The sequence below is a fragment of the Podarcis liolepis genome, assembly GCF_965112155.1.
Source record: "Podarcis liolepis genome assembly, chromosome: 7".
NCBI lineage: Eukaryota > Metazoa > Chordata > Lepidosauria > Squamata > Lacertidae > Podarcis > Podarcis liolepis.
Genome location: NC_139561.1, coordinates 63,648,359 through 63,664,940, shown reverse-complemented (window position 1 = coordinate 63,664,940; position 16,582 = coordinate 63,648,359). Strand labels below are relative to the sequence as shown.

General features: G+C 46.1%; 1 protein-coding gene across 1 annotated transcript in view; it reads right to left on the bottom strand.

Moving 5' to 3' along the window:
- COL8A2 (collagen type VIII alpha 2 chain) overlaps window positions 1–16,178 on the bottom strand; it is a 205,502-nt gene extending 189,324 nt beyond the window's left edge. The window contains exons 1-2 of the mRNA XM_083511804.1: window positions 15,804–16,178; window positions 15,430–15,465 (exon numbers count right to left, since the gene is read on the bottom strand). The gene's annotated coding sequence lies outside the window, so the exon portion shown is untranslated. The remainder of the gene's footprint in view (window positions 1–15,429; window positions 15,466–15,803) is intronic.
- Between the last annotated feature and the right edge of the window lie 404 nt (window positions 16,179–16,582).

The window sequence follows — 16,582 nt, the reverse complement described above, 5'->3', positions numbered from 1 at the left end:
CCCTAGGGTAGGGGAGCAAAGAGTTGGGATTGGCAGCCAGCAGCCCAACAGCAGTGTCCCACTTCAAGGAACTTCCCATCTTCCTCTATGAATTAAGATCCAGGCAAAGGGCTCATCCTGGTGCCCACAGGTACCCGTGTGCTTGCCAGTACCTCTTTGTAGTAAATATCCCCTGGAAAATCCACGATGCACAAGATGGTAGCGTGCCCACAGTATTTTGTGTTCCTGACTTTTTTTCTATTGTTATATAAATTTATAACCTGTCCTTCCTCCCAAAGGAACCCAGGGAGGTAAGCACACCAGCAATAAAACAATACAATTCAAAATATTTAAATACATCTGCAAATGTCTAAAATAATTAGACGGCTAATCATTTCAAGGTAGCCAAGAACAGTGGGCTGTATTCAGTGCTAGATTTACTCAGAATTGACCTATTGAAATTAATGTACATGACTAACTTAGGCCCATTAATTTTGATGGGTCTGCTCTGAATAGAACCCAGTATCTTTAAATGCAGCAGATATTTTGTGTTATGCCACACCCCATAGCTGCCATTTGTGCTATGCCACTTTTTGTGTAATGCCCCATAGCTGCCATTTTGTGATTTGCACCCATGGCACTGCCTCCAAATGTGCCCACTAGCCCAAAAAGGTTGATGACCCCTGGGCAGACCAGTCTAATTGAAGTCTCAGTCTGTTTTCCATGTGCTCATTAACAAATCTAATCCGCCGCGTTTCCATATCAATCACCTTATTAAAAAGCACAAAAAAATCACCTTATTGTTCAACAAACCTTATCCTCAAAGAATATGTTTTTGAATGCATGTTGGTAGTTTTTTGAGCCAACAACTATATCACATCACTCAGTGAAGTGTAAAATCCAAATGCTAGCTAACTGCATCCGAACCTGAAGTGCAAAGTAAAACTGGCTCATGGAAGAATGCAAAGCAAACAATATCCTGGAGCATTCTAAGCTCATAAGAAACCATTGGCGGCATAGGTGAAAGTCAGCCCACCCTTCAATAAGAGATGCCAGGGGTTGGGGGCAGAATTATCACTTTGTTTCTGACTTGCTGGTTTTGGCTGCAGATTCTCCCAAGCAACATGCGTGTCCCCTCCATGGAGCTGTTCCATACTGAAATCAGGGTATGGCTGAACATTCACTCACTCACACTTTTGCTTGCAAAGGAATGGAAAGAAAAATGTTTTTGAGATGTAACCCAACAGACATGCATCTCACTGGCCCTCTCCCCACCCTTCCCAAGTTCTTTTGCCTGGCTGGATTTTGTCCTTGAACTCTAATAATGCTGGATGGAGGAGAGAAAAGGGTATGTGACTTATTTATGTAGGGAGCAAGCAACTCTACAAAGGTAAAATATGCACTGTTTGCCTCTGGCCCAACCAACCATTTATCATGTGGCCCTCAGAAGGTTGCCCAGTAGGAAATGTGGCCCTTGGGCTGCAGAAGATTCCCCACCCATGATAGAAAAGACTATCTGTTGTTTTGTTGATGTTTAATTATGACGTATATCATTTATTTATCTATTTGCTGCATTTGAACACCACCTTTTTCTCCAAGGAGCTCAAGGTGGTGAACATGGTCCTTCTCCTTATTTAATCTCCACAACAATCCTGTAAAGTTGATTAGGATGAGAAAAGACAGTGATTGGCTGAAGTTCACCCAGTGAGCTTTGCGGCCGAGTGGAGATTTGAACTCTAGTCTCCCAAGTAGTAGTCCGACACTCTAACCACTACATCACATTGGCTCTCTATGTTATGGGGAAATGGCAGAAATAGTTTATATAAATATATGTAACACATTAAAATAAAGCACATTAAAATAGCTGTCTACTAGCACAACCTGGTAGCACAACCTGGTCTACTAGCACAACCTGGCACTTCTTCAAAGAGATTAAAATGCTTTAGCATGAAAGAGGGACGCCCCCACCTTCCAGGCATCCCTTCCAGAAACAGAGCACAGAGCTGGGACAGGCAGACTCTCAGATTAGGTGTGGCCAGAAGCCAGTCTTGCTAAATAATGAGGTATACCTTGGGAAAGTTGGCTGCCACAGAATCCATGCCCTAAATGATAGGAAAACACACCGACGGTCTCACTTCATCTTGGCCCTGTGCATGATAATGAAGGCAAATGCCAGCTCCCTTCCACGGGGGAAGACGATCCTCTCTAGCTTAAGGGCCAACTCTTCTTTTTGCCTTCATCTCTCTAATATTTCAGCTGCTGTCCAGATGTGGAGCAACTCTGGAGGTTGGCTGGCTTTCAGACTCCATGCTGGAAAGACCCAAGCTTGGCTCTTGTCTGCCAGGGACACATGGCTGTTGAATTAACAAGCAGGCTAATGACAATGGGAGTTGGAGAAACCAACAAACAACAACCAAGGACCCTGAGGATGAATCTCTGTTGTATATACCTGGGGAGAAAATGACGTTATGGATGCAAAGAAGCAACAAGAAATGACATGGAGGAGGCAGAAAAGAGTGAAGGGGAATGAGTTGCCCCTACAAACCTCAGCATCTGAGAATATGGAGGTGAAACATAAAATGTATTTGGTTGGTGCAGGAGAAGCTGTTTCTTATTATGCTTCTGCCACTAGGAACTCCTGATGCAGATGGTACAGCATGCTGGACCTCCTTCTTAAGAGGGAAATTCAGCCGATTGCCATCTCTTAAGACAGCACTTAATTGCTGCTGTTTTTAGAGCTCTGGATGCTCTGGTGCTGTCAGCAGGAGGGCAAAAAGTGCTCAGACAGTGTGCTCCCTACTTGCCTGCACAGTGGATGGTGCAGCCATACTGGTGCTGCTTGCATAACTGTTTGGAGGGAGATCCAAGAATGGGATGGAGACTAGTCTGGGCTAGCTTATTAAGTGGCTGTTGGCTTAGCAGCACGAGTCTGTTTTAGTTTCATATGGTGGTAGTCAGCTAAGTTTTACTCAGAGTAGACTCACTGAAACAAATAGGCCTGACTTTGTCATGTTCATGTTCAATGGGTCTACTCTGAGTAATATTTAGCTGAATGCCACCAATTCTTCACTCCCTGAGTTCCATTCCTTTAAACTGGACACAGGTAAAATGCAAAAGAGGACCTGGCTACTTGATAAGATCCAGCTGCATTAAAGGAAACCTCAGAGCAGGTATATTATGAACCAAGCATGGACAAATAAGTCTATTTACATTTGTCTCAGTTTCTTCCTTTTCTAATCTTCAGTTTGCCACATTTCTGCATAAATTTGGGATAGTTGTTGTTTTCAGTCTTCATGAAAATTGCCCAAAATATACATTTTTCTTTGCATTTTTTTTTTGGCTAATTTGTTAGTTCTACTAAGATATGCATTTGTATAAGCACTTTTTAAACACGTGTGCTTGTGTACACAGTTTTCACATGGTGGACTGCATCGTAATATCCAGAAAGTTGTGAATTTCAAAGGATAATTTTGTTTTGGTTTGGATGCTATTTCAGGAAGTGCAAATTACGTAAGGTTCACATTAATATAGGAGTCAAAGGAAAATTCTCCCCATCCGTATTATTTTTTAAAAAACATTAAAGCTATATAACAACCGAGCAAAATCAAGATACACCAGAACTAAATATGCATCCTTTGCATATTTGAAACATCATTTGGAGATATAATTTAGGTATCCAAATACAGGCATGTGACCAAGATGACGGTGAAGATTAAGATAACAGATGCCGTGGCAATAAATCTTTCCAAAATGACTTCTGGGGCTCCAGTGGTATTAAATTACCACCTTGTCTAGTAATAAATGTCATGAAAGGCCCTGATGTTGCCATGAAGTTATCATGTCTTGCAACTACGGACAGGGGATAAATTAAATTCAGTTTGCATTTAAAAGTGAATTTACCTAATCTGCACTTTCCAAAATAATGTGTGAATCAAAATTAAGTCATCCTTCCACATTTGCACTTCTCTGAACTTGGCAATGTAGTTCTCCAGCCAAGTAATGTCTACAAAAATGTATATATTAGGGTAAAGTGTGCCTCTAAATGCCTGTTTTAGTTAAAAGAACATATAGAAATGCATTATATTAGGAGCAACGGCTTGCAAAAATGTGCATATTAGTCCAAAATGGAAACCAAAATGTATTTAGGAGAAATTCGCACTAAAATACTGACAAATTTTCCCAAGGAAAATTTTTTTAATTAAAAAGAAAATGCACAAACTGATGCAGGAAGTGGAGAACTGATCTTAAGACTGGAAGAATGCAAAACTAAGAAAACATTGGTTGCAGGGGATTGTACTAGATGACCCATGGGGTCCCTTCCAACTCTTCAATTCTATGACAGCTCCATCCACTCCTCCTTGTCACTCCTCTGAGCACCTTGTCCCTGCTAGACGCAAGAGAGAGAGCAATGGGCTTTTCTTTCCTGTAGGCGAGAGAGGAACTTTGTGACTGGGGATAAATGAACTGAAGGAGAATTGGTTTGGCAGGGGTCACGTTTCTGGCTCTTCCCTGTATTTGGCTTTGAGGCCTTGGGTAAGCCGCTTGTCTCGCATCTCGTCCCCCATCCTGTTTCCACGCGTGGCCAGCCAAACTGCCTCCGGGAAGCTTAAACAGGGCATAAAAACCAGAATGAGCAACAAAGTAAACACACCAAAAATTAAATCAGAAAAACATGAACATGTTGCATGTCTGTCTTGGCCTTTTTCCTGAGTCTCAATTCCCCCGTGCCTGATTTGTGGCTTATTACTGGGAAAATGTGGAACGGCTATACCCAGACCCTCCCTGCAACAACTGCGGTTCAAAGGCTTCTGAATATCAGTTGCTCGGGGAAACAATGGGAGAGGACGATCATGCTTACCTCCTGCTTGTGGGCTTCCAGGAGGCATCTGGTTGGCCAGAATGGGAAACAGACTAGAGGGATTTTTTTCCTCTGATTAACTGGGATAGGGAAGGGCAACTATGTCAATTTTGGTGTCTCATTTTCTCCAACCTGAAATTCAGTTCTCCACATTTCCACATCAGTTTGTGGTGTGGGGATGTTTAAATCTCTCTTTTTTTAAAAAACCAAACCAAAACACCAGCATTTCATTACAAACTTCCCCTAATATACAAATTATTGTATGTGTATTTTGTGTAACATACACATTGCAAAGCAATTTCCCTTAATACAATGCATCTTTGCATGCCATTTTCACTAATATATGGGTAACCAGCATCTTAACGCAAGGGTTTCGATTCCAAGGATCCGAGCATAAAAACAAAAACTCCCAGAAACACTCCCTCCCCCAGCAAGGTGCAAAGACACATTTCTGGGACAATAAAGCCCTGGCAAGACTTCATGTGCCCAGGAAATGGGTCAAGCAGAGAGAGTTCCTCCAAATCAGGAGGGAAGCTGGCGCACTCACAGTCTGCACTGCCAGAAGACGACCCGATTGCCAGTGCAATGGCTGGTGCCTCCCTACCCTCGGCACAATGGGCTGTGGGAACTGGCTTCTCAAGACTCCCACTCGGATTCTGAAGCCCAGAAAGTGGCTTATCAAGGCTATGTGCACCACCGAGATACAGGGATACTCCTTCAGTAAGCGCAACCTCTGGGGAGCAGTCCTCAGCATTTGCAGTTGCCTTAATAATAATAATAATAATAATAATAATAATAATAATAATAACAACAATAATAATAATAATAATAATAATAATAATAATATAATAATAATAATAATAATAATAATAATAATAATAATAATAATAATAATTTATACTCCGCCCATCTGGCTGGGTTTCCCCATCCACTCTGGGTAGCTCCCAACCAAATATTAAAAACACAATACAGTACAGCATTAAACATTAAAAACTTCCCTCAAGTGTGGACTGTTTCTACTTGCTTCTGCAATGTTCTCGGCCCTAGCCCCACCCTTGCCTTCTGTTCCCTGAGGGTATTTAACCTGCCCTCTGGCTGTCCCCTGACCACCCTGTACGCCTAGAATTTGGGCAGGCGGCAGCAAGAGGGAGTCTTTTGTATTCTGCTTGCATCGGCTGGACTCTTGCCAATGCACTGTACAGAAAGCTTTGGAATGTACAACTCTTGCTACCCCAGGCAGAGGTGCAAGTGTAGAGTTCTCTCCTGGGAAGAGATGGAGCATCACTTTCTCATCCAAGTATCTGCCACTTGCTTCAGAATCCCTGGAGTCTTGTAGCTGCCTTACACCCAATGGAGTAAGCCTTCAACTGCTGGCCAAGATTACAAAGTGATACCATCTGAAGATAGACTCCTGGAGGCATGGAATCTGTGTCGATTTGAAAAATCTAGCTTTATGGACACCTTCGTGAGAGACTGCAATGCCTGTATGCATATCAAAAGCAGGTGCCGTTATTTCCATCCCTTGGAAAGATTGCCAGAAATTTGCAAACTGATTATTGCAAAAGGGACTACCGTCTCAGTGGTTTTACCTTGAAGTGGTGCCTGATTAACCTTTTTTCTTAATCCAAAAAAGAAAGAAAAAGATAAATGATTCCTGCTAGATCAAACCAAAGGTCCATGTAGTTCAACACTATGTTGTTACAATGTTCTCTGTGAGGGGGAAACTACAGCCTGCAGGATTCTTTCGGGGATGTCATGTGCTTCAAAGGTGTGTTGAATGTGCTTTAAGTGTATTGTGTGGATTTGCCATGGGTGCCCTAATAATTTCAGGTGACCTGTTTGCCTATGTTGTTTGAAATTAAATGGTGCAGGCAAAGGCACAGTGAGCAGCAAGCACCAATGACCAGCCCTGGACAGTTGTGGGGGCATAAACTTGTCAAGGGTATAAAATATCTAAAGCCTCCACTTTTGTTTTGCTCTGCACCTAGTGCCTGTGCATCTTGCAAAAATGTCAGGCACTCACTCCTATGTGCAAGTCAAAACACCAGCCAAATGGTAACAAGACGCTGAGACACCAATAGGAAAGGCTCTATCAAAGCCACTGTTGGAGTCCCATTGGCAAAGAGAGGGTTAGACAGCCCTTTCTTCATGTGGGAGGGGCCAGTTGGTGGGTGGAGTCACTGTTGCTGGTCTTTGAGCCATTGCTCAGTTCAAAATTAAATACTAGCTACTAACCTGAAACTCAGAACTTCAAATCGCACTGGGTATATTTGGTTCAATCTCCAGGTAGATCTGGGAGAAACTTCAGCCTGAAACTCTGAAGGGCTGCTACCAGTCAGTGTTGACAACACTGAATAATATCGACCAAGGATATTGCTCTATACAGTGGTACCTCTGGTTACGAACACTTCAGGTTACGAGCTCCGCTAAACCAGAAGTAGCTGCTCCTGGTTGTGAACTTTGCCCCAGGATGCGAATGGAAATCACGGGCCAGAGGCACGTGCACAGTGGAAGCAGTGGCAGAGCTTCATGCTCTGGCGCCAGGGGGGGGGCAGAGAGCAGGAAGGGGCGGGGCTGGCACACATCCTGGGGGCTTGGCACCCAGCATGAGCAGGGGGGCAACTGTGATGGCACCCCACCGGGATCACGCTGCCGGGGGTGGTGTGCTCCCTCCGCACTCCTCTTCCTCCGCCAGTGCGCGAGAGGCCCCATTAGCGAAAGTGCGCCTCAGGATAAGAACGGTTTCAGCTTAGGAACGGCCCTCCGGAACGAATTAAGTTCATAACCAGAGGTACCACTGTATAAGGCAGCCTCCTACACTCCTATGTGGGGTGGCCAGGCTACATGACCTCTCAGATCCAACCCTTTATCCCTCTCAGATTCTTTCCACAGGCATGGAAGCTCCAGCGTTCAACTCACATTCAACTGCACCAAATATTAGTGCTTTGCACCCAAGGAACTGGCCATCTTCCTACAGGTTGTGCCCCCTATTAGATGAGTCTAAGTGGCAGCCACAGGATGAGGTGCTGGTATCATTATTTTCATTGAAGTTCTAATAACTGTTATTATTACCATATTTTTCGCCCTATAGGACACACTTTTCCCCCTCCAAAAATGAAGGGGAAATCTGGGTGCGTCCTATGGGGCGAATGCAGGCTTTTGCTGAAGCTTGGAGAGCGAGAGGGGTCGGTGCGCACCGACCCCTCTCGCTCTCCAGGCTTCAGGAACACATCCGCAGCCTAGGCAGCCCTACGGGAGGTCCGGCAGGGATGTCTAGGCTGCGGATAGCAGCCTGCCGCCCAGCGCGAGGGGCGCCCTGAAGCAGAGCACCCCCGCGCCGGGCAGACATCTGCAGCGTGGGGAGCCTTGCAGGAGTTCCCCGCAAGGCTCCCCACGCTGCGGATAGCAGCCTGCCGCCCAGCGCGAGGGGCGCCCTGAAGCAGAGCGCCCCCCGCACCAGGCAGACATCCGCAGCGTGGGGAGCCTTGCAGGAGTTCCCCGCAGGGCTCCCCACGCTGCGGATAGCAGCCTGCCGTCCGCAGGGGGGGCGCCCTGATGCAGAGCGCCCCTCGCGCGGGGCAGACATCGGCCAGCCCCACAAGCTCGGGGGACAGCAGGGAGGCGCAGCGCCGCCATCCCGCTGTTCCTCGACCTGGTTCTGTTTCCCCGACCTGCTTTTGGGGGGGAAATAAAGGGGACATTTTTTTCCTTTATTTTCCCCCCAAAAAACTAGGTGCGTCCTATGGGACGGAGCATCCTATGGCAGTGTTTCCCAACCGGTGTTCCGCGGCACACTAGTGTGCCGCCGGACGTTGCCTAGTGTGCCGTGGGAGGGAGGCGGGCGAGTCGGGCTAATCCTCCGGCCCCGCTCCCCCGGGGAACGTGCCCCGTCATCCGCTTCTGCCTTGCTCCCTGTGACAGGAATTCCCAAAACTGCATCAGCACCTGCCGCTTGCCCAGCAGCCCCGGCGCTGCCTTGCGCCCGGCGCCCCCGCCATCCTCGGCGCAGGGAGCGAGGGGCGCGCAGGCAGGCGCTGCCCGGCGGAGCGACGGCTCCTTCCGAGCGGCTGGCAGTGTCTGGGCATGACTGGCCTCCCGCCTGGTCCCGCGGCGGCTGCAGACGCGGCCGAAGCAGCGCAGGGAAGGAGACGCCCGGCCGCCCAGCCCAGCCCCGCACGCTCCCACTCTCTCTCGGCGGCCGGGGAGCGGGGCCAAAGCGGGCCCCCACCTGAGTGGCGGCTGCGTGAGCCAATAGGCGAGCTGGGGCAGAGGGGGAGGCGGGGCTCCGGAGAACAAAGGAGGGAGGGGGCACCCGGGAGAAGGGGGCGGGGCGGGAGGAGCGGGGAGCGCGGCGCTGCGCCCGGGACGCCCCAGTTCCGCCGGGTTAGAAGCCGGCGGCCTACCTCTGCTGGCCGTGGAAGGCAGCCGGGTCTGGGTCGCGCCCCGAGAGTGGCGGGGTCCGCGCACAGCCTGCCCTCCAGGCTGGGAAGTGGCTCCTAGGCTCCGCCTGAAGCCACGCAGAGCCCGCAACGCGCCCTCGCTCTGCTGCCTCCTCCCACCCCGGCAAGGGGAAGGGAAAAAACTTTCACTTTTGTGCGTCCCTCCTGGCGTGACGCTGCGCGCTGACGTCACGGGGCGGGGCTTTAATGGTGGTGTGCCGCGAGATTTTTTTCCGGTAAACAGGTGTGCCGTTGCCCAAAAACGTTTGGGAAACACTGTCCTATGGGACAAAAATTACGGTACTTTGAGCTTTGCTCCCTCTGGTGTGGAAAACTCTTTTGCTTGATGCATGCAGCAGAGACTTTGGGGAATGTTCAGTCCCTTCTTACCTCTTTACTTCTGCAGCATACACATCAACCTCTACAATCATTTCAGGAGAAATGATTTCTCCAATAAGCACAAAGACTCTCCTCCTACGCTCTGGAGAAGAATGGAGTCCCTTGGCAAGATTGCTCGTCATTGTTGGGAGAAAATAAGGCGGAATTCTCCCTGGACGTGTTTTCAAAATACACTAGACCACTCACAAAGGGATCATAATATTCCCTTTATGGCTATTGGGAACCATAAACAAGAAACAGACTCCCTACAAAATCCCTCTCTTGCTAATTGGTTCCACGCTGCGTAATTCATCGTCAGCACCAACTCATACCTTTGACAAATGGGACACTCGTCCGGAGCACCAAAGAACCAGTTCCAAAACAGTGCTGCCCTCATGCCTGGCCTCTCACTATCATCAGCTGTCACAGCTGTTTCTACAAGTTGTGCTGTGTTTCTATTTTATTTATTTAGCAAGATTTATATGCTATTTAACATTAATAATAAAAAATCTCTAAACAGTTTACATAAAATGGTATAAAATAGTCATTAAAAAGGCAATAAAAGCAGACTTAAAAAACAGTAGATGCAAAAAAAATTTAAAAATAGATAAAATTATCAGATTTTAAAAGCAAATATGCACAATAAAATTACACGTCTGAGTAGGTTTTTAACAGTGCAATGAAGGCTCCTGGTTAATATTAAGAGGCAAGGGGTTCCAGTTGCTGCCATGCTATAAGACTGATTTCTCGCATGTGTGGAACATTATGTGGCACTTGTAAAAGTGCCAGTTCCACAGAACACAGCAATCGAGTGGGCCCTTATAGGGTAAGGCAATTGTTGCCTTGCCTACCCTAGCCAATTTGGCAGGTTGTCTGAAAGACCCCAGGGCACGATGATGTTTGCAAGGCTAGTGGAAGTGGTTGCAGGAAGTTATGGAGGTCTAATGATGAGCAGGGTTAGGAAATCTGCGCCCTTCCAGCTATTGTTAGAAAGAGAATCCTATCATCACTGCACATTGGCCATGTTGCTGGGACTGATGAGAGTCCAACAATAGCCAGAGGGAGCCCTGCACTAGGGACCAGGAGAGTGTGGCATTTATGACCAAAGGCTTTGATAAAGTGTGGGATGGATATAGGAAGGAACCTTGTCCCGCCTGGCGCTAATTCTGTTTGCCATTCCCAACTTAGGCAGAACTACCTTGTCAGGACCTTCTCTCTGTACAGCAGGATAGCACCTTATGTGGGGGTTCAGTTCCAAGGGCTCTGCATATATGTAAAATCAGGATGGCGTCTGTAATTCCAGGGATGACCCAGGAAAATCAGGATACTTGAAGGGTATATAAGATGTGATCATACCAAACACAAGTGTGTCTGGCGTGTAAGTAGCACTTGCAAAGAGATGTACAGAGAATTCAAAATTCAGAGTCTTGCCGGCCTTATTAGGCCTGCAGGTTAAAGATTCCCCAACCCTCGGCTATAGTAGTTCTCGCATTTGAAAACTGCTGCTAAAAGCATGCCTCTGGGAAATGAGTCATGTTTCCTTACTCTTGATTAGAAACACAGGAGGCTGCTTTATACCAAGTCAGACCGTTGGTCCATCGCAGTATTATCTGCACTGACTGGCAGTGGTTCTCCAGGGTTTTAGGGAGGGGGTACCTCCCTACACTACCTGGAGATGCTGGGGATTGGATCAGGAGCCTTTCCTGCCGCTGAGCCAAGACCCTTCCACTAATCTGATATGCTGGGGAAATATAATTCAATTCCAACATGCTTAGTTTTAGCAAGGGGAACAGCATGGGGGTGGATTCCCCACCCCCACCCACTGGATGGTCAAAGCTTAGTTCCCCGGGAGAAAAATGTGAATATTTATTTGAACTTCAATTCTATCAGATCCATTTCCATGCAACTGTTTTTCTATTTATTTAATCATGCAGGGGAGAAACACGGACATTCTCTCCAACTACAAGGACCCTCTCACAAGGGGCAACATGTTGAGAAACCGCTGGCAATTTGCATGAAAGAGACAGGGACATGGGCTGTATTGGCTAATTGCTCCTATTCATTCCAGAGCAACCTTTTCTTGATTATGGGGCTGGATATTATTATTATTATTATTATTATTATTATTATTATTATTAGTGCCTGATTCATTTCTTTTATCACTACAGCAGTCTCTTAGAAGCTGCCCGGGACCAAACTAAAGGTAGTGTGTGAGATATGTGTGGATGTTTTCGCCCACTTTAATCCAGTTCCATGTCTGAGTGGAACAGCAAATATGGGGGAGAGGAGGTGCATCACTGCCTCTCAGCTGTTCAGCAATTTAAAAGCACCCCTAGCTTCTTTTCTCCCCATAGGAGACGAAGATTCTAGATCAACATATTTTTCCTCCACAAAAAGGAAAGAGGGCTGAGGAGGGGGATTCATAGCAGGCATAAAACCTGCAGGGCTGAGGAGGGGGATTCATAGCAGGCATAAAACCTGCAGGGCTGAGGAGGGGGATTCATAGCAGGCATAAAACCTGCAGGAAAAATATTATGTATCGCTCTCTCCACCAGAGCTCCTTGTAGCTGTATTGAAGTGGAAATCAACATCAGGGCAGACTTTATAGAACCCCCGTGTCATGTTCAGTCTGGTTATTAGAGAGCTGAGTCAGGAATGTATTTGGAAAAGTAAACAAGACTATTTTTTAGTAACTCTTTTTATTGCATCGTTGTGCATGCATAAGGACCTGCTAACTGGGTCCAATTCACAGCAATTAAATTAGAATCAAGACCTTGGGCTCAAGTATGCCCACTGCTAACTAAATCTGCAGAGGCTTCCAGATTTTTATCAGGCCCACTAATTCCTCAAATTTGTGTCCTAGTCCCTCCCTGCAGGGTGCTTTACCTTACCATGTTAGAAGAGCAAACAGTCATTTAAAGTAATTTTTCTATACCCTAAATCCTAATATGGGCATTTCATGCTTAGCTTGCTAGCATTGGAACCAAACAGATGGCAATTAAGACCCACCTAGAAATCTCAGAGCCAAAACGTGCTAGCAGGTGCCATGGAATGAGTGCCTAGAACAGCTACTTGCTTTCCCCCAGAGTAGAATCTGGAGCAAGGATGGGGAAATTTTGGGGCCAGACACAAAAGTGGGCAGAGCAACACAATTTTTGTATTTTGTACTGTAGCTTAGTTCCTACACACACTTGCACACCCCTCTCTATCCTCCATTCAGGCAAGCAAGAGGCATTATCAGAGTTTAAGGACACATCCCAGCCAAACCTCAAAGAGGTTGCAAAGCAGGGCCAGTGAGGGTGTGGCCTGAGGAGAAGGGGTGGTGTGGGGAGAGTCCCAAGGGCCAGATGGGGAGATTTGGAGAGCCACATTCGAAACCCAGGCTGGAGGTTCCTCACCTCTGCCTTAGAGAAAACTTAGCAAGGGAGAAAGGAGGTGGCAATTGTAGCAGTGATATGGTGTATAATGGCATAAGAGCATAAAACAGCAAGTAAAAACAAAAGAAGGGCCAATGGCCCATCTAGTCCTTATCTGTCTGTCTGTCTTGCTTGTGAGTTTCCCATTGTGGCATCTGGCTGACCAGGTGCTGGACTCGGACACAGTGCTTTAAAGCACAAACCTGTGTCTAGAAACGCAGCACAAAAGCAAGTCTAGATGAGACCTCAGTTCACCACTAACACACTAATACTGTGTCAATACTATATTGCAGACTATACCCACAATAAAGCACCAGTCTGGAGGGGCTGTAGTGCATCAGCAGTGGGCTTATTCTGCATTAGTTTACTCTGCAATGTTACCACAATAATGCTATCACAGGACTGATGGGAAATAAAGCCGTGTGATCACCCCAAAACTTTTTACAGCATTGAAAACAGGATTGCATGTGACCATCCCAACAGCACCATGGGCAAAAATAATCATGAATGCACAATGAAAAGGACATTTGGACTCTGAAGAGGCCCTCAGAGCTGGGTGATACATTGCAACATTTTATTGTAGGCCCCAGTTATTAATAGCAACTCACTCCTTAAATGTTTGAGCCTCTTTTATTTAAATGTTTGGGTCAGAAGGAATGCCCCTTCTGTTGTTTGTTTGTATATATGTGTGTGTTTAATTGTTTAAAACCATCAGGCGTAAATATTTGACTGTGTATATCTCCAGAGGCACTTCCCAGATGCTATCAAGCATCCTGCTTGGATTTGGAAGGATAAGCAGGAATGGCCTATTTTAACACTAAAAGATGAAAATGTAGATTACTGAGACTATAATAAAAGTACAGTATAGGATAAATATAGCCAGAGCTTTGGACATTTGTAGTCTCCAATGTTTTAGTAATATATAGAACATAATTTACTTTCGTTGTTGTTTAGTCGTGTCCGACTCTTTGTGACCCCATGGACCAGAGCACGCCAGGCACTCCTGTCTTCCACTGCCTCCTGCAGTGGTCAAAATAATTTACTATACACATTAAATTAAGATAGTGTTGCGTGCCACCCCAATTTCCAAGCAGTGCAAGATTCCAAGTGTTCCAAGCACTTACCTGGGGTTTGTGTTTCCTTTTGAGAATGAGGGACAGTGGAGACTCTGGTGTCTTTATGATATATGGTTTATTTACACATACTGTATATACCTGAGCCTACGATGGAGAGGTCCACAACATCAACACTCCAAGAGGGTTTTGTTTCCCCCACAGCCACAAACTTGGATTCAAACAGAAATCAACCATTGTGTTTTCTGGCTTGCTGCCTTTACCTATCTGCAACTTTCCCCCCTCCAGGTCACACTCATTTGACATCTGGCACAGAGCCCCCTCTCCTTGCTTTCTTAATGGCCCATCGCCTTTCCTTTGTTTTCTAAATGGCTCATCACCCTAGGTGACTGCCTTATCAGGAAACTAGTCTGTCTTATATTTTAACACTTGCTGGATCCAAGAGTTCAGGAGGTTTGATTACAAATTCTAGTGCTTATTGAACACAGGAATTTAGGAGAGTATGGCATCCCACAACTCATAATAGTATTTTGGAATGTGGGGAAACTATGCCTTGAAGAATCTGATGGACTACACTCTTTGTGGTGGAAGAGGTAGAATACCAGAGATAAAAGATCAAGGATCGCCACTGTTTGCTTCAATATCATACAGATTAGGTGTATGGCTGCAGGTACACAAGGAAATCATAAATTTAGAAGTCCAAGTCTGAGCATTTGATATTATAATTGTCCTCTTTTAAGGTCCTCCTTTCTAATCACATCTTATTCTTATGAATACTGAAGTTACATAATTGTGGAAGGGTCAGAGCACAGCGCAAGAGCGCATGCTTTGCATGCAGAGGTCCTGGGTTCAATCCCTGGCATCCCCAGAGCTGGGAAAGACTTCTGCCTAAAAGCCTGGAGAGCAATTGCCTGTCCATGTCAACACTGAGCTAGAAAGACTGTTAACCTGACTGTGTAGAAGGCAGTTTTCTATATTCCTAGAATCAAACCACATCATATATTTAAGCAGTCTTATACCACTCAGTAATGTCTACCCTGACTGGCAGCAGGACTCTAGCTCTACCTGGAGAGGCCGAGTGTTGAATCTGGGATACTTTACCACTGACCTACTATAGCACTCCCCCAAACAGAGAGTAAAATTTCATAAAAACAGCCCATCTAGCTCAGTATTGTTGACTAACTGGCAGTGGCTCTATAGCACTTCTGGGGATTGAACCTGAATTTTAGGTCCCCCACTCCCACCCCTGGTTTATATTGTATTTATTTATTTTAATGATTTCTTACCTGCCCTTCACCACAATGTCCCAGGACAAGCTGCAGCTGTGTTAAAATCCAAATAGAATATTAAAATCCAATGAAATGACGTAAATCAAACCAAATAATGTACATCAGACAACAAAGGAAGTAGTTGGTTTTGGTGTTTTTAAACGTTTGGATTGTATTTCGTATTTTTAATAAGTTCCAGATGACTTAATTGTTTAATACGTTCTAGAGGGCAATATAATAAATACTTCCCACCCACCCCCACATCAGCATGAAAATGGACAAATGCTGCATCGATATCATTCACTTTTGCTCCCCCCCCCCAAAAAAGTACCCAAACAGTTTTGGGTAAATGGTGGTGGTGCAGTGAGGATAATATTGACTTGAAGCAATACCTGGTGGCCAAAGGAGGCTGGGCCTAGGGCCCTGCAGTGGAAGGTTTTCTGTGTCCGCTCTCCTGCTGGGCCTTAACTTCATTCCACTTTCCCATTTCCATTTCCAGGGACTGGAAATTGCACTCTCCCCAGATTTGTTTCTCTTCACCATCTGAAACCAGCCAGTCTACCCTTTTGAACTCCCAGCCAAGAGTCTCCAGGGCAGAAACGAAACACAGGTAGGCAGGAGCACAGGCAGGTGGCCATTGAGCCTTTGGCTGGGGCGGCTTGTCCCTCTGAGGTGCCCCTTTTGCCTCCCCTGCCCCCCTCCCACCACTTCCATTCCTGCCAGTCGAGGCAGGAGAATTTACCTAGCATGTGAGAGGAACGAAGCATGTGGGGGCGGGGCTATGGTCGCCCATAGCCAATCACAACGCAGGCTGTGAGCATGTGCAGTGCCGCTTCTTACCTGAGCAGCAAGTTCTCAGCAGGAGGAGGCAGGCAGCCTTGTTGCTGTCCTCAGAGGAGCCTGCAGGGCTGCCAGTAGCATCGCCCTGGCTTGTTTCTGAAAACAGTTGCCATCATCATCAACAACATCATCACTGAGAGCATTACATAGGAGTAAACACCATTTAACTCAACAGGACTTCTGAGTAGGCTTGGTTAGGGCTATAAGTAGCATTAAATAGGTACATTCATGAAAAAATTATGCCTTTATGATTTATTAAAATAGTTATAGACTGCCCCCTCATACAAAATAACAGGGCAGCGTACAACAAAAATTTACAGAAAGTTTAAAC